We start from the raw sequence: 24,301 nt of genomic DNA, 5'->3' as shown, positions 1-24,301 counted from the left end.
TGTAACTAGGGAAACATTTGGATTACCCTTGAATGAATGTGGCAGTATCCCCTGATTGATCATACTTTACTAAGGACTGGATCCCTTTGAATTTCAGTCATGACCATTTGGTTGAAGCAATGTGTTCACCACTGAAGCTACTGTCACATGCTGTAGCTGTGACAATCACAGAACACAGTGTCGTATAACAACATGTCTATATCTTTTACTGTTTAGTGCTCTAACTGTGACTACCTGTCTATCTCTCCCTCTGTACTGAAAAGCCACAAAGGCTGGTGGCCTCCAAGTAAATGTAAAGTGAGCTAAGTGCCCTGTGATGCATCCAGCACATGAGATGATGCGTTCTCCTGCATAAGCCACCTGCTATTAGCTTGCAAGTTGGAAGTGTTCTTGAAGTTCAAAGTAAACTCGTGGAAGGGTTGAAGTGATGTGTCTGAAAGCCCCTTGATGATGATGATAATGATGATGATGTGGTGAGACTGGTAGTTTGCTGGTGCCGAGTTTTGTGGATGAAAGGTGGAGCAGGACAGTGCTCATGGTATGCAGGGATGTGGTGATAAAGACAGAGTTGATAAATGCCCAGAGAAACAAATGGCAAACTGCTGCCATCAGGTAACCACTCAGACTTTCATGTCGGGAATTGGTGTTTTTAGTTTCCCTGGGGACAAGAGAATTAGAAGCTATATAGAAGTGAGGTGGGCTAGTAATGAATGCAAATGTGTCAAATAAGGTAATTGCCAATCATTAGCAGCATTCTGACATTTAATGTTTAAGCCACAAGAAGCAATTCAGAAGGTCTTTTTTTCACAATACTGAACTTCTGAGTTTTTCATTTATACTACATCTTCCCATGTTTCTCACCACTACCCACTTCGTTCAAGGGAATGGAACATTGTATCCCTGGTATATAAAAGAAGTCACTGACGTATTATTTAAGAAAAAAGTGAAGCCATTTCATCCACTTCCCTAAGGACAATTGACAGCAAGATGATCAGACATGTAGTTTATAAAGAGGATTTGAGGCCAAAGTATATTTGATTATAGCCATATAACTATGTATACTCTTGAGTGATTTTATCGTTCACATCAGGAGAAAAGGATTTCACTCTTGCATCATATAGTTTATTGTAATCAGTAGGACTTGTCAGTTCTGCCTTCATTTTAAAGCACAATACTTTGCCTGTAATTTTTAACCCCAGAGAGGCAAATCTTTAGATCCTAAGAGACCAAAGGTATGATTTACAGTCATGTTGATGACATCGCTTTGTGTTAGCATTGTACCACTGAGACATCATGGGCCACAGTGTTGGCATTTTGAAGGCTTGATTCAAGTACCTAAATCTGTCTGGGTCTGTTCTGCATGTAGTTAGGTTAAGGTTCTTAGGAATTCTGATGGTATTTTGAATATCATACAAAACTGACTAATAAAGAGGCATCATAACAAATTTCTAAATGAAGCAAGCAACCAAAGGATCAGTTGGAGAAGCAGAACCTGGTTATAAATGCCAAAAATCCTCTTTGCTGGTTGCAAGAACCAATTTTAGCAATCTGTTATGTGACTTTTACATGATCATTGCATGAGTAGTCCTTTCTAAGTTTGCTTGTTCCATTTCACTTAAGTTCTATTAATTCCTAGACAAGAGGTATATTTGGGTCCTTTTAGAACCCCTGTTTCATTCCAGGGTCAATGTTGCAGTTATTGATGGTAATTTGTATTGAAGTACATCTGGCTTGTTTTGCTTTGTATGAACTTTCTCTATATGACTGAATTACAAATTCAAATCTGTCACAAATTCTTTGTAAAAGCTTCAAATTTTGTACAGTTGTAACTCGTTTAGCACACTTGCCCATTTTCCCTTTTGCTAAATCATCAATGCCTTAAGTCATTTTCCCTGATGAATCAAGCCTAAGTCAACTGCTGAGGGAATCAACAAGAGGGAAAATTATACTTTACCTCGTCCTCACTAATCAATTTGTAGCAGATGGGCTTGTCCATTGAAGTATTTATAGGCATGACTGCAATGTCTTTGTGATATGAAGCATCACCTTCCCATTGAGATTATCTTCTATTATATTCTGAGTCATTACCACCGTACTGATTTGGATAGATTTTGAGCATTTCTCCAAACTCAGAAATGGGCAATGAAGAAGTGTTGTGAGTTATCAAAAAAAACCCAGAATTTTATTCAGCCACAAACTGAGTTTATGGCTCAGCATATCTCTGCTGCAGGGCAAAAGTGAGGACTGCAAATGCTGGAGATCAGAGTCAAGATTAGAGTGATGCTGGAAAAGCACAGCAAGTCAGGCAGTATCCGAGGAGCAGGAAAATCAGCATTCCTTTTGAAGGGCTCCTGCCCGAATGTCGATTTTCCTGCTCCTTGGATTTTGCCTAACCGACTGTGCTTTTCCAGCACCATTCAAATCTTGACTCATATCTCTGCTTTACCATTACCGCTAACCGAGAGGATTAACCCTGGTTCAGTGACAAGACCAGGAGCGTCACCAGGCATACCTGAAAATGAGATGTCAGTTTTATAAAGCTACTTATGTGCTGTGGTGCTGCAAAAGTTTACAGTTTGCTTAATCCCAGTCATGATCTAATCTCATTCAAAGATTTTAGTTTGTCATGTAAGGCTAAGTTAGAACAAATTACTGCTATATAATTAATTATTCTTTTTCTTTGCTACATTGTTGTTCACCATCTCTCATGATGAGCAATATAGTTTGTCTCTCTCAATTTTAACACCATTTGGCTTGCCAGACACTATGCACGGATCTATTTAATTCTTTTAGATTAATTTATTTTTATTCTGCCTTAACTCTAAAGTCTACTGCTCCACAAACAACATATTGTTTTTTTGGATGTGTTACAATTAAACTTTCTTCTCTTAATTACATATTTTATTTTCTCTTTTTTTTCTCATTCTTTTAGTTTAATTTTTCCCTTTCCGCTTATTAAGTAAATTCTGGCAATCTACTTGGTATTTTTGTTTCTGATCTTTATTGCACCGTTTTGTTTTTAATGTATCTTTATTTGATATTATCATAGAATTATAGCCTGAATCTAAATCCTGTTCATCATAACCACGGGGTCTTGATCAGCTGGGAACAATGGAGGGAGGAGTGGCAGATGGAGTTTAACTTAGACAAATATGAGGTGCTGCATTTTGGAAAGGCAAATCAGGGCAGGACTTATGCACTTAATGATGAGATCCTGGTGAGTGTTACTGAAGAAAGAGACCTTGGAGTGCAGGTTCATAGTTCCTTGAAAATAGAGTTGCAGGTAGACAGGATAGTGAAGAAGGCATTTGATATGCTCGCTTTATTGGTCAGTGCATTGAGTATAGACGTTGAGAGGTCATGATGCGGCTGTACAGGAGATTTGTTAGGCCACTATTGGAATACTGCATGCAATTCTGGTCTCCCTGCTATAGAAAGGATGTGAAACTTGAAAGATTTCAGAAAAGATTAACAGAGATGTTGCCAGGGTTGGAGGGTTTGAGCTATAGGGAACGGATGATTAGGCTGGGGCTTTTTTTCCCTTGAGTGTCGGAAGCTGTGAGGTGATTTTATAGAGGTTATAAAATTATGAGGGGCATGGATAGGGTGAATGGCTAAGATCTTTCTCCTGGATTTTGGGAGTCCAAAACTAGAGGGCATAGTTTTAAGGTGAGAGGGGGAAGATTTAAAAGGGACCTAAAGGGCAACGTTTTCATGCAGATGGTAATCTGTTTATGGAATGAGCTGCCAGAGGAAGTGGTGGAGGCTGGTACAATTGCAACATTTAAAAGGCACCTGCATGGGGACATGAATAGGAATGGGTTAGATGGTTATGGGCCAAATGGGATCACATATATTTAGGGTATCCAGTTGGCATGGATGAGTTGGACCAAAGAGTGTTTCCATGCTGTGCAGCTATATGACACAATGTTGATGTTTACCACACAGCATATATTCAAATCCTCCTTGTAAGACAGTAAAGGATGGCAGGGCAAGTAATCTCCGACAGTTGCAGCACCTGAGAGTTCATGGTTCATGGTTTGGTCCAGAGAAAACACATCTTAAGCAAAAATTTGAAGTTTGAGCAGCATCCTCTAAGAGTTTGAGATGGGATCTGAACTATAGACACTGCGACACATTAAGGAGGTGTGAAAATAACCTGGTTTCTTTGCACCAGAAGGTGGTTGCTTCCCCTCGGCTTCGATTGTCTGATTGGTCAGTGTTCAGAGATAGAGAGTGAATGCATAAATGAATAGGTAAGGGGACTGAGAGTGCAGGAGTCTTAGCCATTCAATTGTTCAACAGGTTTGAGTTCCTTTCAGATTTCTGGATAAGAGAGAGAGTTGAAGGATGGAGGGTTAATTGACCATGGCATAGGAAATCGATTAAGGATTTGTTGGGGGTGAGAGGTAGGAGAAGGTGTACAAAGGAATGTGGTGGTTGTATGTGATAAAGGCAAGGCAGCAAATGAGGTTCTGAATAGTCATTATGAGGAGATAGGTGTCAAATTAAGAATTGGATCCTCAAAGGTGGTCATGTCTGCATTATTATCTGACCCACACCTAAATTAGCATAAAAAAATCTGATTTGAGAGATAAATATGTGGTTCAAAGACTGACATGGGACAAATGGAGAGGCCATCTTTCCACTGCAAAAGACAAAGCTAAAGCATTTGCAGTTATCAGCCAGGAATGTCAGCTGGATGATCCATCTTAGCCTCCTCCTCAGTTCCCCAGTATTGGATGCCAGTCTTTCGCCATTTTGACTCACTTCAAAAGATATACCAGGAAATGGCTGAAGGGATGCTGCAAAAGCTATAGGCCCTGGCAACATTCCAGTAATAATACTGACGATTTATGCAGCAGAATTACCTGTGGCCATAGCCAAACTATTCCAAAATGTTGGATCCTAGTGCTTCATTCAGAATACGCTGGATATCGCAAAGCATTCTGCAAAGTTCATCCAAGTTCAGCAATGTGATGGTTTGAAGTCAGGCTTGAACGAAATAATGTTTTAGTTATAGTTTGATTATTTTATTCCTAACGGTCAGTATTCTTTGGTAAACTTTTGTGTCTGTTCAGGTGGATTTGAAAGGTCCCATGGCACAATTGGGAAATCAGAAGAGTTCTGTTGGTCCATTTTCCCTGATGAATGTTAAAAAAAATCTCATGACTGTTCCAAAATATTAGTTATGTTTAGTGCCATCTAGGAGCAAGGTTAGGATTGTTGAGAGGTTTTTGGTTGGCTAGTCCATATAGTTCGGTGAGAAGTAAAGAACAGTTCAGGGTTATTAGTGGTTGAAGGGTGAGACAGTATGAGAGGGAGCACCAGAAACTAGCTTCATGCAGAAAAGTGTTGCTGTTAAGGTTTGTTACTGAGAAAACCACTGGTATTTTAGTTAGGATTCAGAGAAATCCTAGGAGACAGTTGGTGCAGATAGTCATTGGAGTTTGGGCTCAGAAATGCTGCGAAAGTGCTTGGGGGACATGGTGTTGCTTGAGAGAAGTCCATGTACAATTAATAGTTCAGTAAAGCTGAGAATGTGGAGTGCAGTTTCTCGAATTCAGGGGAGTATTTCCCAAGAAATGAGGATGAAATGTCAAAATATAAGCAATGGCTGAGGTGGTCCACAATGGAGTTGCTTTAGTGGGAGTTTCAGGGCCAGATCATCAAAATTAAAAAATTTGAACTGTTTATCAATTTTTAATGGTATTTGATGGCCTGCCGTGTCATTAATGCTCAGACAGTTAATTAAGAAACTTGTGGGAGCTGTCTTAAAAACATATTACTTGAGGTATTCTGTGGATTGTTTGGCCATAACCTTATCTAGACTCAATATTTAATTCATAGTAATTCTGGGAGTTAGAACTTTTTTCAATAGTGATAAAAATGGACTCTCCATTTTTCACTTTCATTATTTGACTTTTATACCATGGACTTTTTATGGACTAAAATGGTTTTAAAAGAAGGAAAAGAATTGATTTAAGATGGCTACAATCATTGGGCTGCGTTTAGCTCATTAAAGCATCAATAAGGAATACTTATTCTGAACCGAAATTAGTATGTTGTCAAATGACTGAAACCTGTCAATCAGATGACCACGTATTAGGATGGAACAGTCACCTGTGATTATCCATGTTGGAAAAAAGAATAAAACCATACATAGAGTCATAGAGATGTACAGCATGGAAACAGACCCTTCGGTCCAACCCGTCCTTGCCGACCAGATATCACAACCCAATCTAGTCCCACCTGCCAGCACCTGGCCCATATCCCTCCAAACCCTTCCTATTCATATACCGATCCAGATACCTCTTAAATGTTGCAATTGTACGAGCCTCCACCACAACCTCTGGCAGCTCATTCTATACATGTACCACCCTCTGCGTGAAAAAGTTGCCCCTTAGGTCTCTTTTATATCTTTCCCCTCTCACCCTAAACCTATGCCCTCTAGTTCTGGACTCCCTGATCCCAGGGAAAAGACTTTGTCTATTTATCCTATCCATGCCCTTCATAATTTTGTAAACCTCTATAAGGTCACCCCTCAGCCTCCGACGCTCCAGGGAAAACAGTCCCAGCCTGTTAAGCCTCTCCCTGTAACTCAGATCCTCCAACCCTGGCAACATCCTTGTAAATCTTTTCTGAATCCTTTCAAATTTCACAACATCTTTCCAATAGGAAGGAGACCAGAATTGCATGCAATATTCCAACAGTGGCCTAACCAATGTCCTGTACAGCCGCAACATGACCTCCCAACTCCTGTACTCAATACTCTGACCAATAAAGGAAAGCATACCAAACGCCTTCTTCACTATCCTAGCTACCTGTGACTCCACTTTCAAGGAGTTATGAACCTGCACGCCAAGGTTTCTTTGTTCAGCAACACTCCCTAGGACCTTACCATCAAGTGTATAAGTCCTGCTAAGATTTGCTTTCCCAAAATGCACCACCTCACATTTATCTGAATTAAATTCCATCTGCTACTTCTCAGCCCATTGGCCCATCTGGTCCAGATCCTGTTGTAATCTGAGGTAACCCTCTTCGCTGTCCACTACAGCTCCAATTTTGGTGTCATCTGCAAACGTACTATCTGTACCTCTTATGCTTGCATCCAAATCATTTATGTAAATGACAAAAAGTAGAGGGCCCAGCACCGATCCTTGTGGCACTCCACTGGTCACAGGCCTCCAGTCTGAAAAACAACCCTCCACCACCACCACCCTCTGTCTTTTACCTTTGAGCCAGTTCTGTATCCAAATGGCTAGTTCTCCCTGTATTCCATGAGATCTAACCTTGCTAACCAGTCTCCCATGGGGAACCTTGTCGAACATGGAGATACACAAGTGTGCTGTGTTCTAGGATGTGCTTTTGAGCAGAAATGATGAATTTGTGACACTTGAACTGGAATGCTTACTTTCTCCCCGTTCCTGTCTTGAAGGACAATGCCCACTGATAAAGCAAGTTGGAAATAAAAAGCATTCAGTGACTGTGAACTCAAAGATATCAGCTAATTTTGCTACTACTGATGATACAATTAGGTAACTTTGGTTTCATTGAGTAGAATAATAAAATCTTATAATACAGGAGGCGATCATTTGGCCCATCATATCTTTACCAGCTCCCGAAAATGCTTCCCAGCTCTTTGTTATCCAGTATCAGGTAAACACATAACACCTCAAGTACTCTTAGGACTTTATAAACTGCATATTCTTGATCTTGCTTCTTGTTGTCAATTGTATTTTCTGACATCTGTCATAAACAGACTTGTTACTTTTTTGTACTAATTTCTATCTCTTTTGTCATCAAGTAAGCTCTGGATAACAGCTTGTGTCTTTCTCATAACTAGTTGGAAGAAAACTCTAAGCACACAAACCTTACATACTTTCAGTTAATACTGGCAGATAATGTTGCAGGAATGAGAGGAGAACCATTGCAGGTAATGTGCAGTTATAGGACATAGTTGTTACCTTGAATTTTTTTTTCCTTACTGGATATCTCGCTCATTTTTTCTGTCATGATACGTGGGATATGGATTACAGGAATGAATTGTCAAAAGTGAGATGAAGAGTACAATCTTTTTATTTGAGTTGTTACACCAAATTGGTGTTTTGCCAGTATCTTTCAAACTAGCCAACTGTCTTTTGTCCATATGAATATATCCAACGAAAAATAAGTTAACTACTTCTTCCTTGTGAACATATAAATGGTAGGGTGAACTCAGGGTTGTTTATGTAAAAACTGGTAATTAAACTTGGACTAGCAATTGCAGTATGAAATAACGTTATAGCTGTGGCTAGTATTTAATTGATTCTAGCTATTATTAGGTCCATAGAATGTACTGTATGTTTGTTTACTAGCTGATTTAGTTTTCTCAATCAGGAATGAAAATGAAGTGAAAGACCAATTCTGTCTTTAGTTTAGCTTTTGAGGTGGAATTCTGAGATGAAATGCAACAAACATGTTATTAAAATGCCTAAACTTGGATAGGATGAATTATATTGTAGGAACATATAATTATGCTTACTTCCGGAAGGGTATTTGTGGTCTTATATCGACTGTAAAAACATTGAAGAAGTGGTTTCATATTTTAAAGCAAAATAATTGGCAGAAGGCTCAATAACCAAAAGATACTGATACAAGGTGATTGCCCAAACTACAAAAGGTGACATGAGGAAATCTTCTTATACAGCGATTGGTTGGAATTGGTTAGAATGAAAGTGTGAAGGAGGCAGTATCAGTTGTTAGATATTTAGATAAATAATTAGATTATTTAATATAAATATTTAGATATTTAACCAAGTTTCAGTTGCGACTTCACAGTCAGTCTGTGGGGTCTCCTATATGCTTATGGAAATTCTTCACATACCACCGTACCTTTCACCGTACCTTTCTTCATGCATACCTGGTTTTCCTGATGTACCCAAAGTTGCTCATTTCAATGATTTGAAGTCTGGAAACGGTTTTATGACCTGACCTGAATCTAATTGAATTTCTAATTGAAGTAATAAAGGTAAACTCACCTTTTTTGAGAAGATTTGTAGCTCAGGTTGATGATAAGCCTGTAAGTTAGCTCGCTGAGCTTGAAGGTTTGTTTTCAGATGTTTCATCACTATACTAAGCAACAGCATCAGTGAAAGACTCTGGTGAAAGGCTGGTGGTATGTCCCGCCTCTATTTATAGGTCTTGGTTTTTTAAAGTGGGTAATGTCATTTCCGATTCTCTTTTTCAAGGGAAGGTAGATTGAATCCAAGTCGTTAAGTTTATTGATGGAGTTCTGCTTAGAATGCTTCTAAGAATTCTCGCGTGTGTCTTTGTTTCGTCTGTCCTGGGATATATGTGTTGTTCCTCATGTATCCTGGTGGCAAGTTTCCTGCTCGTTTGTCTGATATAGGTTTTTTTTTACAGTTCTTGCATGGTATCTTGTAAATGAAGTTAGTTTTGCTGGTAATATCTGATGGATCCATTAGGTTCATTAGTTGCTGTTTAAGTATGTTATTAGGTTCCATGATGCCAAGGGGTCTGAGTAGTCTGGAAGTCATTTCTGATATGTCTTTGATGTAAGGTAATGTGGCTATAGTTTTTTGTTGCATTGTGTCTGCTTGTTTGGGTTTGATTTTGGGGAATTGATGGATTGTGTTGATTGGGTATCCGTTTTTCTTGAAAACATTGTGTAGATATTTTTCTTCTGCTTTTTGTAGTTCTTGGGTGCTGCAGTGTGATGTAGCTCATTGAAATAATGTCTTGATGCAGCTTTATGGATGTTGGGGTGATTGCTTTTGAAGTTTAGTATTTGGTCCGTGTGTGTTGTTTTTCTGTAGACACTGGTTTGAAGCTCTCCGTTAACTGTACATTCAACTGTCACATCTAGTAAAGTCACCATAGTAGTACCAGACCATAGGTCTGCTCTCCCATTAGAGGGAAAGGTGACTGGTGCTGGTTTAACATGAGGGTCTCCACGCCTCCGGTGAGGGGAGGATTTGAGAAGGAAATTCTTTCACGGTAACCTCAGCTCAAATAGGAGTTGAACCCATGCTGTTGGTGCTACTCTGCCTCAGGGACCAGCTGTCCAGCAAATTGAGTTGTTTGATCAACATGAGCAATTTAAGGAGTATTCTGCCTTTCAATAATTAGTCATTTTGAATTCACTATTGCATTTACTTAATTTTAATGAGTCTGCAAGTAAGTTGAACTCAAATGTTCTGTCAGTGTCGTTTCAAAAGGCAACATTTTGTCAACAGGATTAAGTGGAAACATATGTACATTTATTGTAATGAAATAAACTGGATCACCAATTAATTATTACTCACTTGTACATCAAGCAAAGATCCCAGAGTATGAGATCACTCCCCAAAATCCAAAATTGTCTCTGCTTTTGATCAGAAATTTGAGGAACATATGTTCCAGATTCGTCATGCATTTGCTATTTAATGGAGAACTAAAAAGTTTCAATTTTAGATCAGAAACAAGTTTCAATTCACAGCGCAAAAGCAAAAGGGAATCAAAGGACTCTTCAGACTTAGAAGTACTTAAGACTTAGCTGATGTCATAAATTATTTTGTGATATTTCTATCCTGTAAGATTATATTGTATCATGATTAACGCCAAACTGGAGATTCCACTAATAAAACAGAAGAAAGCATAGAGTCCCTACAGTGAGGAAAGAGGCCATTCGACCCATCGTGTCTGCACTGACCCTCCAAAGAATATTTCATCTGACCCACTTCAGAGCCCCCTGAAAAAATGTGCATAGTCCTTTTATATAGGTAAATGTAGCAATCATGTTGTTCTAGCTTTTACAACAACCAGATAATCTGTATTTATTTTAAAAAGGAATGTTTGTTAGTTTCATGGAATAAATGCTTGCTCTTTAAATACTACTGTGAGCAATTTTAAAGGAAGGTGAAGTTTGTTTTAATATCTTTTAAGATGAAAGACCCTTCTAACAGTATCTCAAACTAGATTCTGTATGCAAACTTTACATGGAGCTTCAGTTTGAGTGCTACTATTGAGCAAGGTTGATATTATGCTTTATTTTACATTTGCCATCACAGTACGTATTTAGTATATATGTTAAAACATTGTCTGCTTTTTGAGGTAATGTCAGGGTCAGCAACACACTGGGTTGAAACAGAGTGCAGGTCTGCCACCTGCATATCAAATTCTTCCTTACTGCACTCTAACATCAGTGACAATTCCAAATTAAATAAAATAGAAGGACATTTGTTTCTTTTGCTAGTATCTGCTCTAGTTTTAATTGATTGAGTTTTCCTATATTTTGATGAAGGTCTTTGTATCCAGTCAGTCCTAGAGAAATCTCCTGTAGAGTTGATTAAATTAATACGCTGGTGTGCGTTTCGTTCTTCTTGATTTGTTTGTAGTGAACAGTAATCTAGAGACCTCAGTACAGTCCCAATTCATTTGCAAGTTTTTGGTTTTCTTAGCATTTTGTAACACGTGTCAATAGTAACAGAAATTGGAAGAAAAACAGAAATTGCAGGAGAGACTCTGCAGTTCTGGCAGCATCTGTGGAGAGAAAACGGAGTCAATGTTTTTGGTCTAGTGACCCTTCATTGGAACCAGATAAGCTTGGCCAGTTGGAGGAGGGTGGTTGTGGATGGGGACAGTTCAGGTCTTTTTTCCAGGAAGAAGTATAAAACCCTGAGACCGTTCTGATGGGAGATGTACATGTAAAGGGATTGCATGCCCATGGTAAAGAGGAGGCAGCTGGTGCATGTCAGTTGAAATATCTGAAACTGACATAAAGCTTCAGAAGAATCAGGGATGTAACTGGAAAAGACTAGATAAAGAGAGAAAAAAGTTTAGTCAAGTTGGGAAGAGATAAGTTCTATGAGAAGAAACAGGCAGCAACAGTGGGTCAGTCTGGGTTGTCCAGTTTGTAGATTTTGGGAAGAAGGTAGAAGTGGGCTGTATGGAGTTGGGGGACTGAATTCAGAGGCTGTTGGGGGGAGATTCCCAGATACCTTGTAATTCAGTAACTGTTGTGGATACAATAGCCTGATGTTCGATGATGGTCCAAAGGGACATAAGATGGTGTCTGAGATCTGGCGCTCAGCCTCCACAATGTAGAGGTCAATACATCAGCCAACAACAGCATTACCGTCGGCAGGCTTGATTACAATGTCCAGGGTTGGAGCTGAGACAACAGAGTATAGTCAGTTCAGAGGGAGATTGAATGGGTGAGAGGGGCAGAGAAATTAAGGCAACTGGTGTCCTATCAGCAGGAGCTCTCTCAATGAACAGGTTGAATGCAGGTAAAAGACTTGAGATGGCAGAGTGTTGCAGCATTTTGTCTGTGGGACAGGGAGAGGCCTCTTGTCCAAAGAAATGGGACACGGGGGAGAAGGCAACAGAAGAAGATTTCACCATCATGTGGTGCCTATAATCTATTGAGGTGGAGGCGCAGAGGGATTAAAAATAACTCCGTTGCTGATTATAGTTCAGCATCAGAGAGCAGAAGGTCAGAATAGATAGTACATACCTGTTGCAGTAGGGTTGGGAGGGGGAATGGAAACAGTGGGAAGGGAAGGGCAAGAAGGATCCAGAGAGGCATGGATACCTCTGAGTCATTGCAACTTGTATTCCTCAATGCCTGAATAGAAGAAAAAAAGTTCGAACATTGAACCAACTGGAGAATAAAGAGGAATGGTTTGAGGGGAGGGGGTGCAGGCGCGGGGTCTGGGGAGTTATGAGATGGTGTGAGGAGGCACTGATGGAGAGAAAAGTTGAGAGTGTGCATATAGTGATGCATGGAACCAAGTATGGTCTCAGGATATGGCAATGAGATGTTGGCTGTGAAAGTAAGTTTTGGCAAATACCTAGTCAAACACCAAGAGCAACAATGAAAGTAATGACGGTGAACAAGAAGAAAGATTAGAGTGGAAATCCTGTTGGAGAGAGGAGCAAAACTTCTTCAAGGTTGGCATACTTGGAAGAGATGTGGCAGTGAGTTAATCACTAAAATAAACTAGATGAAATCTGAATTAAAACAGAATTTCTGGAGAAACTTAGGAGGTCTGGCAGCATCCGTGGAGAGAAATCAGATTCACCATTTCATGTCCAGTGACCCTTCATCAAAACTAGAATCTGAAAAACTAGTAGTAGAAGTTGCTTTTATTGTCCAATAAGCAACCACAGGGAGATGATGGCAAAATGTCAGTGTTAGTGAACTGGCACCTGGTAGAATCTAAATTCAGTAAATTAATATGGAATTGTGAGCTATTCTCAATAATGGTGACCCTGAAGCTATGATCAATTGCTGTGAAAATTAATTTGGTTCACTAATGTCCTGCAGTAATTCCCCTTGCTTAATCAAAGTTAACAATCGCACAACACCAGGTTATAGTCCAATAGGTTTATTTGAAAGCACTAGCTTTTGGAGCGCAGCTCTTTCATCAGGTGGTTGGATGAAGGAACAGTGCTCCGAAAGCTAGTGTTTCCAAATAAACCTGTTGGACTATACTCTGGTGTTGTGTGATTGTTAATTTTGTACACCCCAGTGCAACACCGGCACTTCCAAATCTTGCTTAATCAAGTCTACATGTGATTCCAGAGCCACAATAATGTGGTTGACTTTTAACTGCCCTCTGAAATGTCCCAGACAGCCTTCTAAAAAGCAGTTAGGCATGGGCAGCAAATACTGGCATTGCCAGTGATGCCACATTGAACTAAAGAAATAGCAATAGCTTCAACACAATCTGGATATGCAGTGTAGACTTAATTTTCCATGGAACCAGTTCATTTCGTAACATTTCCATTTTTATATTTTCCCAACTATGTCTTTGGCTTACATGCAACTGAAAATACCATGCAATAAGATTTCACATTTTAAAGAGGGAAAGAAAAGCCAACAAGAGTATTTCATAAGAACTTTAAAACCAAAATTCCAAACAGTTCTCACCATTCTCTTTTAAGTTTCAACTTAAAAATTCTTTTTTTTATGGTATAGTTCTTTCAGAGTCCATTCAAATCTCCTTGAAATAGATCAGTATGTGTCACAGCTCCTTGGAATTTTCTCAGCTTTTCCTTCGTTTCCCAGTTATCTTGCGCAATGAGGTGTTTCTCACATTATCCCACCAGTATTTGGCTAGGTGGATCTTCCCAGTTCTTAACGAATTCGGATTTCCCCAGCCTAAAGAAGAGGCTCACTTGTAAATGCCTGAAGTGACTCCAAATCAGAAGCACCTCTGATTCCTAATGGTTCACTACTCTATAATCTCCAACCTTAAATCCTCTCTGTGCCATCTTCAAGACACTCTGTAGACAGACTGATCAATGTAGCCAAATGTACAAATACAAAATACTAATTTCTAACATCATTAGTCCTTCTCTTTGCCATCACAATACCCACATTGCTGGCTAGCCAACATTTACTGCCCATCCTGATTTGCCCTTGGGAAAGTGGTGATGAGCTGCATTCTTGTGGTGTTGATTGGCCCACAGTGCTCTTAAGGAGGGAATTCCAGGATTTTGACACAGTGAGCAATGATATCTTTCAAGTCAGGATGGTGACTGGCTTGTTTGGGAACCTGCAGGTGGAGGTGGTCCCATCTATCTTCTGTTCTTGTCCTTCAGATGGAAGTGATTGTGGGTTTGGAAGGTGCTGTCTGAGGACCTTTGGTGAATTTCTGCAGTGCATCTTATAAGTAGTCTATAGTTTTGCTGTTGAGTATTGGTGGTGGAAGGATTGGATGTTTGTGAGTGTGGTGTCAATCAAGCATGCTGCTTTATCCTGGATGGTTTCCAACATCTTATGGTTGTTGGAGCTGCACTCACCCAAGCAAGTGTGGAATGTTGCATCACCAATGACTTGTGCCTTGTATATAGTGAACATATCAGGAGATATGTTACATGCTGCAGTATTCCTAGTCTCAGATCTGCTGTTGCAACCACTATATTTATATGATAAGTCCAGTTGAGTTTCTGGTCACTCACAGCCCCCAGACTGATGATAGTGGGGGATTCAACTGTTGCATTTTATTTTTGACTTTAAACTTGTCTTTTGATATGTGAAAAATATATAGAGGTTTTAAAACCCCTTTTTATGCTCCAGGTCCCTTTAAACCTTTCTTTGATTGAAATTGTGTTAATAATTTAATCTGTCTCCTCATCTCTCTTCCCTATTATATTTTATTCTATGTAAATTTCTTGTAATTGATGCACAGTTTTGATTCAGTTAATCTCCGTTTCTCTCAGTTGATAGTCATGACTGGGATTTGTATTGAAACAAAGCCCACGGAATTGGTGAATGACTTATGAATTATTCTCCAACTAATTATAAATTTAAGAAACATCATATGGAGTCATAGAGAGCTACAGCATGGAAGCAGAGCCTTTGGTCCAACTTGTTCATGCCTACCAGATATCCTAAATTAATCTAGTCCCATTTGCCAGTATTTGGCCCATATCCCTCTAAACCCTTCCCAATTATGTACCCATCCAGATGCCTTTTAAATACTCTAATTGGACCAGTCTCCACCACTTCCTGTGGCAGCTCATCAAATACATGCACCACCTTTTGCGTGAAAAAAGTTGTCTCTTAGGTTCCTTTTTAAGTCTTTTCCCTCTCACCCTAAACCTATGCCCTCTAGTTCTGGACTCCCCAAATCAAGGAAACAACTTTGTCTGTTTACCCTATCCATGCCCCTTATGATTTTATAAACCTCTATGCAGTCACCCCTCAGCCTCTGATGCTCCAGGGAAAACAGCCCCAGCCTATTCAACTCTCCTGACCACTCAAACTCTCCAATCCTGGCAACATCCTTGTAAATCTTTTATCTATAATAAATCTTAAATTTTTGGGATTGCATGTTGGTCTTCTCACTGTATTAGAAATGAAAAATTCTATGATCTACTTAAAATCAGAAAATTCACAGGTCACTAAAAGGTTGATTTGTGGTGAAATAATTTGGGAATGATAGCAGATTTGAATGCTGAGGATTATCAACAGTTACACTATTTTCCCCATCTGTGTATAATCCTGAGCCCTTGAGGGAATTCCTTGCAAGTTTTGCTTTTGAAGTTATGTGGATTGTGATGTGCCGTGTATGGAAAGTTTAAAAAGATCAAACAGCATATAAACAGACCCAAAAACAGTTGATGGCATAAATGGTGGCTGGAAAATGCTTATAGTGTTTTGAATATGAGTTATGGATATTTTAGATCAGTTCTGCAGATTAACTGTTAAATTTCATGTTGGAAGGCAAATTTGTATTAAGTTAAAATTTCATGCTATTCAAAGCAGTTTTAAAATTTGGAAATGCTTGAAGAACTTATCAAAATATTGAAAGGTTTGTAAATGTCTGAAAATTACAATTAATTTTGCTGTAAATGCACAGATATTTTTTGAATATTTTTTCATTCAGAATCCATTTAGATTTCAAAGTATGCATGCCATTTATGTCTATACAAACAAATATTTAGTTGTACATATTGTATAAGGCTGAGCTGGATTATAAAATGCACAGATGTACCTTGGAAAGCTACTTCCAAGTGCCAAACTAAATGGTTTCAGTGCTTTGCAACAAATCAGTTAGTTCAATTTATCCAAGAAGTGGATTTGAGAGAAGGCACATTATATTGAAGTACAGGGGGAAACCAAATCGACATGCTGAACAATAAGTTAAGAATGGCAACAGATATAAGTGAGATCAACCTTTGGATGCGAAGTGCATCACCCACATTTGCTTCTTAGGGTTGTTTGTGATGTATCATAATACCATGATATGTAGAAACAGAAATGGGCCATTTGACCCATCAAGTCTGCTCCACCATTCAATGAGATGCTAATTTCAAATCCGCTTTCCTGTTTGTTCACCATAACCCTTGATCCCCTTACTGATTAAAAATCTCTTTACCTCAGCCTTGAATATTCTTAATGATACAGACTTGACAGTCCTCTGCAGTACAGAATTTCACATATTCACTAATCTCTGAGAGAAGAAATTCCTGCTCATTATGTAGTAAATGGAGTCATATCATCTGAGCCACTTAATACTTTAAATATCTTTAATATGTTTAACATATTGACCTTAAACTTCATAACCTTTATACATAGTTTATCCTTTAAATGTAGATTCACTTTTGTTTCTAAATTCTGCCCTCCATCTAATATAGGATTTGAAATAAGGTCACCAGAATTGTACACTACATTGTAAAACCTCAGTATAATCTTTGTAAACCTATCCTCCAGTATTGTGGCTGACGATAGATCCTAAAAATGCTACTTGCTTTTTAAATTGTTTATTCACATTAAATGACCTTTGAAAATTACCCACTTGCCAAATATTTGGTCTTTCACAGTGTTTGCATGGCTAATTCTGTTAATTATATACTCGTGGAATTCTTTCTTCCAATGTACAATAGCTTACATTTGCTCATATTAAATATTAAATGGTCAAACCACAATATATCAATGACATCCATTGTCCTTCCAAAATCCTTTTGTTTTATATATTTTAACATAGTCTTCAAGTTTAATGAACTTGCATCTAATTTAAGTATCAAGATCATAAAGAAGATAAGGTCAGAAGTCACATAACACCAGGTTATAGTCCAACAGGTTTATTTGAAATCACAAGCTTTCGAAGCACTGTTCCTTCGTCAGGTGAAGTGAAGTGCACAGGCGCAGAATTTATAATCAGAGAGATCAAAAGATCATACAAGTAGTGTGAATGGAGTGTTGACAGGCTGAATAATAAGTCTGTGCAGGTGATCAAGAGTGTCAGACACACTCACACCATGTCTAATCATCAACAAACATCCCCACTTCTGATTTTATGATGGAGGGAAGGTCTTTGTAGTAGCTGAAGATTGTTCTCCTTGAGCATTACCCTGAGGATCTCCTGGAACTGGTAAAATTCCTGTGCCTAATGTAATTCCAACCAGCAGAAATTTTCCCCTGATTCCCATTGACTCCAGTTTTTCTAGAACTCATCATGCCACTTTTGAACCCACACTTTATGTATACATGTACCCAATGTCCTTCGCTGTCGCATGCTTTGCAGATGTGAAGAAATGCTATAGATTACATCTGGGTGAGGCCTGGAGGAGCAATTGGTGAGCTCTTGTCACCTGGTACCTGCTCAGACTACTACTTTGTTGATAATTGCTGTCTTCAAAATTCCCTCCAAAGAGTATCAGGTATGGAATGAGCTGGCAGAGGAAGTGGTGGAGGCTGGTACAATTGCAATATTTAAAAGGCATTTGGATGGGTATATGAATAAAAAGGGTTTGGAGGGATATTGGCCGGGTGCTTTCAGTTGGGACTAGATTGGGTTGGGATATCTGGTTGGCATGGACTGGTTGGATCAGAGGGTCTATTTCCATGCTGAATATCTCTATGACTCTATCTACTTTCTCTCTACCGCTTTGAAGAACAGGAAACTGGATATACATTAGGTGAGAATAGCAGATAATAAAATATTAATGCATGCAAATTGGCTACTTGCTACTGACAAGCCGAATTCTTGTTTCACTGTTTAAACTTTGAGTGAACAATCAGATCTTTTTCTCAGCATCAAGAAACTCATTTTTCTATTCTCCCAATTGACTCACCATTGCCTATGTCATTCAGGGGCTAGGAAGGTGTAGTTCGTTTAATGGCTCTTTGCTTAAATGTGTGCAGTATTTAGAATGCAGTAAATGAATTAACAATATATATTATAAACAGTTGTACTTTTATGTGTTTGTTTACTTCGACTATGAAAGAATATGGTGTCTTGAGCAAAGTCAGTATTTCTACCTGGATGCATGTTGCCATGACGATGGTCATTCAGAAGGGAAAGGTCTCTTAGATATCCCTGAGAACCCTCAGTTAGAGACATTCTGCTCAGGGAAAAGGGAGCAACTAGAGACCCCAAATCTCTCATTCATCATGCAGGAGCAAAGGTGGGAACAGTTGCTTGATTCAAAAAGAAAAAAATTCATGAGAATTTGAAGAGAGGCTGGAAAAAAATTGTTTAGTTAGTGCTAGAGGATAGATCACCATGAATAACACTGCTCTTGAAGGATAGTGGTATTATCGCTGAACTGTTAATCCAGAGACCCAGATAATTTCCTAGGGACCCGGATTTGAATCCAGCCATGGCAGACAGTGGAATTTGAATTCAATAAAATCTGGAATTAAGACTCTAATCATGACCGTGAATCCATTGTCAATTGTTGGAAAAACCCATCTGAGTCACTAATGTTGTTCAGGGAAGGAAACTGCCAACCTTACCTGGTCTGGCCTACATGTGACTCCAGACCCACCGCAATGTGGTTCACTCTTAACTGCCCTCTGGGCAATTAGGGATGGGCAATAAATGTTGCCTAGCCAGCGATGCCCTCGTCCTGTGTATTAAAAGAAAGGTTACTGGGCTGGCAAAGAAGAAGAATAGAAATATATCCCTAACATCTCTGTCTGCAACCAGTAGCTTGTTCATTGTGAACAGCTGAAGGGATATGCTGTTCGTTATGAACTGCCAGTCTTTGCATGCATAGCCTTACATACCTGGTATCACATTGGTGCTAAAATTCACATACCATATCACTAATTTGTGTGACGAACAGAATTTTTCTTTTTGACTTGATAACAACATCCTGTTCACAATAGGCAAGGGATTGATATTACCTCATTAAAGCCTTAGGTTAATAAACCTGCAACATTGCATCAAACATTAGATGTGATTCCACTGTTGCATAACATTTTTACTGACTGTCTTTGGTGTGTGAACAATTACACTGACAGCCAATTTTGGGATCATGAGGCTGACTCTTGGCATGTTGCACATGATGTGTACTGGAAGCTAACTACGTCAATACATCTGTTCTTTGCAGACAGAAAGAACATTTACACACACTGCGCTTATTTCAGCTCAAATAAAAGATGCCAAATGTTGGCTCATTTTCTAGGGCAAAACTGTGACCAATTAGAGACAACTTATCTGTTTTAATTTTTTGTGGGAAACCAAGTCCCACTATTGCTTGAGTGACCACAAAAGTTAAAGATTTTATAAATATGCAAACCTACACAATTTACTGAAATTTTAGACCCAGATTTATAAAAAGCATGGACAGGGTAAAATAGATCATGGACAGAAAGGAAAACCTGGAAAGACAGTTCACTAATCTTTGTCTTCAGGTTCTGTTGTTGGAAATGAGCCTTATAATTTTTAACCCCAAGAGAGAAAATGCTGGAAAATCTCAGCAGGTCTGGCATCATCTGTAAGGAGAGAAAAGAGCGGACATTTCGAGTCTATCTGACCCTTTGTCAATGCTTATAATTTTTATGCTGGCCAGCATGTTGCTTCAATCATCTTTCTCCAGTTTATTCCACTGGTTGGTAGACACAAGGTAGCTGGCACGCCTATAAAAATGATCTAACCTATCAGTTAGAAATTACAGAATATAACATACAGAAAGATAAATAGTGTTCTTCAGCTTTACAGTGAATTTTGACTGCAGAAAACAGAGAAACTGCTTCTGAGCTGAGGAAGAACTGAATATTTCTCCCTTTCTGTAACTTTGACAACTTCAAGCTGTTCAGTTACCTGAGAAACTGTCACACTGTTATTGACAGGCAAATAGGTATCTGTCATTGTTAGTCACTAGTCTATAGACCAAACAACTTTTGCCAGCAAAAACTGCATTTTTACATCTCCTTGGCTTCAAATTATCTGCAGTTTAAATTCCAATTGCTGTATTTCTTGTTCAAACATTGTTTACGTCATGCCTACCATGGATGACAGGTTAGACCATAAGACATAGGAGTGGAAGTAAGGCCATTCAGCCCATCGAGTCCACTCCGCCATTCAATCATGGCTGATGGGCATTTCAGCTCCACTTACCCGCATTCTCCCCGTAGCCCTTAATTCCTTGTGACATCAAGAATTTATCAATTTCTGCCTTGAAGACATTCAGCGTCCCAGCCACCACTGCACTCCGTGGCAATGAATTCCACAGGCCCACCAGTCTCTGGCTGAAGAAATGTCTCCGCATTTCTGTTCTGAATTTACCCCCTCTAATTCTAAGGCTGTGTCCACGGGTCCTAGTCTCCTTGCCTAACGGAAACAATTTCCTAGCATCCACCTCCCCAAGCCATGTATTATCTTGTAAGTTTCTATTAGATCTCCCCTTAATCTTCTAAACTCCAATGAATACAATCCCAGGATCCTCAGCCGTTCCTCATATGTTAGACCTACCATTCCAGGGATCATCCGTGTGAATCTCCGCTGGACACGCTCCAGTGCCAGTATGTCCTTCCTGAGGTGTGGGGACCAAAATTGGACACAGTACTCCAAATGGGGCCTAACCAGAGCTTTATAAAGTCTCAATAGCACAACAGTGCTTTTATATTCCAACCCTCTTGAGATAATTGACAATAAGGTTACTTATTTCCAAAATTGCAGCGGCTCTTTCAAGCATTTTTTTAAAACAGCAGTTTCTCATATCAGTTCACAGGTTTTAAGACTACAAAATAAAATAACAGACTCCTTACATTTCCCATGGCAACACCTCTACCATTTAGATTCCAAATGCGAGCCGTTCAGCACTCTACTAACATGCATTATAAATGTTGGTTTTCCTCTTAGATTCCACTTATTCTTTCAAATTGTTCTAAAGAATGCAAGATCAAGAAAACTTAGAAAATCTGCAACTTTTGCAATATTCAAGGTTTGTAGTACCAATTGCCATTTTCTGCTACGTTAACAAACAATGAAATAAAACCGATATCTTGTTCCGTGTTCCTTAGGAGATGTTATAGTCATCAACATTTGAACCACATTTACTTTCACATTGGTTTGCTAATTTGCTGTGAATTTGTCTTGAAGGAACATTGCAAGTAACATGCATAATGATTGTGTATAACCCTTTATTGGTATCTTGAAAGTTAATTCCAGTTTAAAATCAACATGATTTTTGATAATGAGTTGAATGGAATCCACTGTATACAGTTCAGCAGCTTGAGCTCTTAAAGCAACTGCCAAACAGATGCTAAAATGAGGCAAGCAAGCATATGATTGTAACATTTTCACATATATGCATGAAGTTAAAAATTGGCAATAGGAAAACAGTTTGTTGGTTCTGATTTAAAAAAAGACTAATAGTGTAATATACAGAAATTTCAAATGCATTCCCTGTGGAGTGAAAAGCTGGTTGAGGAGTTTCCAGGCTTTTTGATTTTGTGAGCAACCCGGGTGCATAGCATGAACCCACCATGCCAAGATTAATTTCCTGTTCCAGTTAATTTGTGTGTATCTCAAGCTGTGGATGCTAACTTGGGTTAGCATCTTGTGTTCTGATTTAGAATTTATCTATCTGTTGCTGACAGCCAGTCATTTTAAATTATTCATGCTAATTAAATCCAAATGGGACGAATCAGTTAAATAATAATTATGTGCATGTAGAACTGACTTTGAGTTGCCTGGTCCCATGAATTTGATACTTGGTTTGAGTTCACCTCCCAGGTCCTTGTGGAACTATAGAATGATTTCAGCACAGAAGGAGACATGTGGCCTCTCTCTGCCCATGTGGGTTCTGTACAAGAGCAACTCATCAAGACTCACTTCCCCACATTTTTGCACAGCCCTACAAAGTACAACTCTTTCTGAAGGGCCACAAAGAATCTGCCATGGTCCCCCTGTCAAACAGATTTTTAAAAATCTAATCATGCCCTGTATGAAATATCTTTCTCATGCTGTCATTGTTTCTTCTGGAAATCACCTTAAATTTAGTGATCTCTGGTTCTCAACTGTTCTCCCAATGGAAACAGTTCATACCCACTACTCTGCTCAGACCTGTTGTGAATTTCATTACTTCAATCAAACTTCTTAAGCCTTTCTTCTCCAAGGAGAGCTGCCCCACCTTCTTCAATCTATCCTGTAAGAGGCCTCGTACTTTTTCTTTTTTGGGGTATAAACTGAAATGGAAGCTGGACTGCATTTAACTGAAATTCCAGGAGAGTTTTGCAAATTGCAAGTCAAGTGCATCATATTTTTGAGCTGTGCCATGCACTTTGTTTTTAAGAAGTGAGGGGTAGCTTTCACGATTGAATGGCGATTGAGGAGATTCTGCCTGATGGTAGCCCTCTGATTGCTTTCAGCTGCAGAGTGTGAAAACTGTAACTGCCAGAGGACAGTAGAGAGAAACATCCAAAGCCTGCAAACTGAAAGCATTCAACCCTCCCACCCCCACCCTTTTTCTCTTCATGTGAGAAAAAAGATAGAAAGGCAACTCAAACTCAAAAAGAATTCAACGAGAAAAGACTTGGGTCCGCTTGAGTAACTATTGAATTGAAGACGCAAGTGTGTTCATAAGTGTACCATCAGTGCTAATGTCTAAAATAAGACTGAAACAATTTAAACCTTGAAAGAACAACTTCCTGCTGATTACCACATACCACCCACATCCCTTGGTGATCAATTAATAGTTTTTCATGTTGAATACTTCTTAGAGCAAGCACTGAGGGTGGCAAGAGTACAGAATGTATTCTGGATGGGGGACTTTAAAGCCATCACCAAGAGAGGTTTGCAGCACCACTAATTACTGAGTGTCTAAGTCATGAAGGATGTAGCTTCTATACTGGGTCTACAGCAAGTAGTAAGGGGATCAACAAGAGCAAAATGCTTACTTGACTTTGTTGTCACTCGTCTATCTGTCACATACATTTCCGTCCTTTGGAACATCAGCAAGAGTGACCACCATACAAATATTGAAGAGACAAAGTCCCATCTTCATATTGAGGCTACCCTCCAGTGTTATGTGGCACTGTCAACATACTGAATGGGACAGACTTTGACAGATGTAGCAACTAACACAAGTGACCTGCTGTGGGCCACCATCAGCAGCATAATTATATTCAACCATTATAAGCAATCTCATTATCCAGCATATGTCCCTCTCTCTACATTTGCCACCAAGTCAGGAAATCATCTTTGCCTCAATGAAAGTCCAGGAGGCTGAGCCAGGAGCAGCAACACGCATAGCTAAGGTAGGATTCAACCTGGTAAGCTGTCAAACAGGACTACTTTAATGCAAAACCCTGGAATCAGGGCAATGTGATCCCACAACCAGCAAATTAGACGTAAGCTCTGCACTTACCAAAAGAAACCTTGAAGATGTTGGGCAATTAACCGACTAATAGGTCTTCATAAATATCCCCATTCTCAATGATAGGTGAATGGGTACATCATTTATAAAGCTAAAATATTTGCATCAAATTTCAGCCAGAAGTACCAAGTGAATGATCCATTTTGACACCCAGCTGACATATCCAGCATTACAGATGTCAGTCTTCAACAAT

The 24,301-nt window shown here is 39.2% G+C and overlaps 1 protein-coding gene and 1 long non-coding RNA gene across 2 annotated transcripts in view; one reads left to right on the top strand and one right to left on the bottom strand.

Annotated features, from left to right (window-relative positions):
• The window catches only part of bckdhb (branched chain keto acid dehydrogenase E1 subunit beta), a 298,175-nt gene that overhangs the window by 116,929 nt on the left and 156,945 nt on the right, over window positions 1-24,301 (top strand). The gene's annotated exons all lie outside the window — the stretch shown is intronic.
• On the bottom strand, window positions 13,796-21,230 carry LOC148150638 (uncharacterized). The gene is made up of 3 exons (XR_015751942.1): window positions 21,201-21,230; window positions 19,238-19,350; window positions 13,796-14,149 (listed from the first exon to the last, which is right to left on the bottom strand). It is a non-coding gene; the product is annotated as an uncharacterized LOC148150638 (long non-coding RNA).

The sequence above is a fragment of the Chiloscyllium plagiosum genome, unplaced genomic scaffold (genome assembly GCF_037043375.1).
Source record: "Chiloscyllium plagiosum isolate Xiang-an unplaced genomic scaffold, Cpla_swu_hap1 HiC_scaffold_3, whole genome shotgun sequence".
NCBI lineage: Eukaryota > Metazoa > Chordata > Chondrichthyes > Orectolobiformes > Hemiscylliidae > Chiloscyllium > Chiloscyllium plagiosum.
Note: the sequence above shows the minus strand (reverse complement) of the source record. Positions and strands in the feature narration are given on the sequence as shown.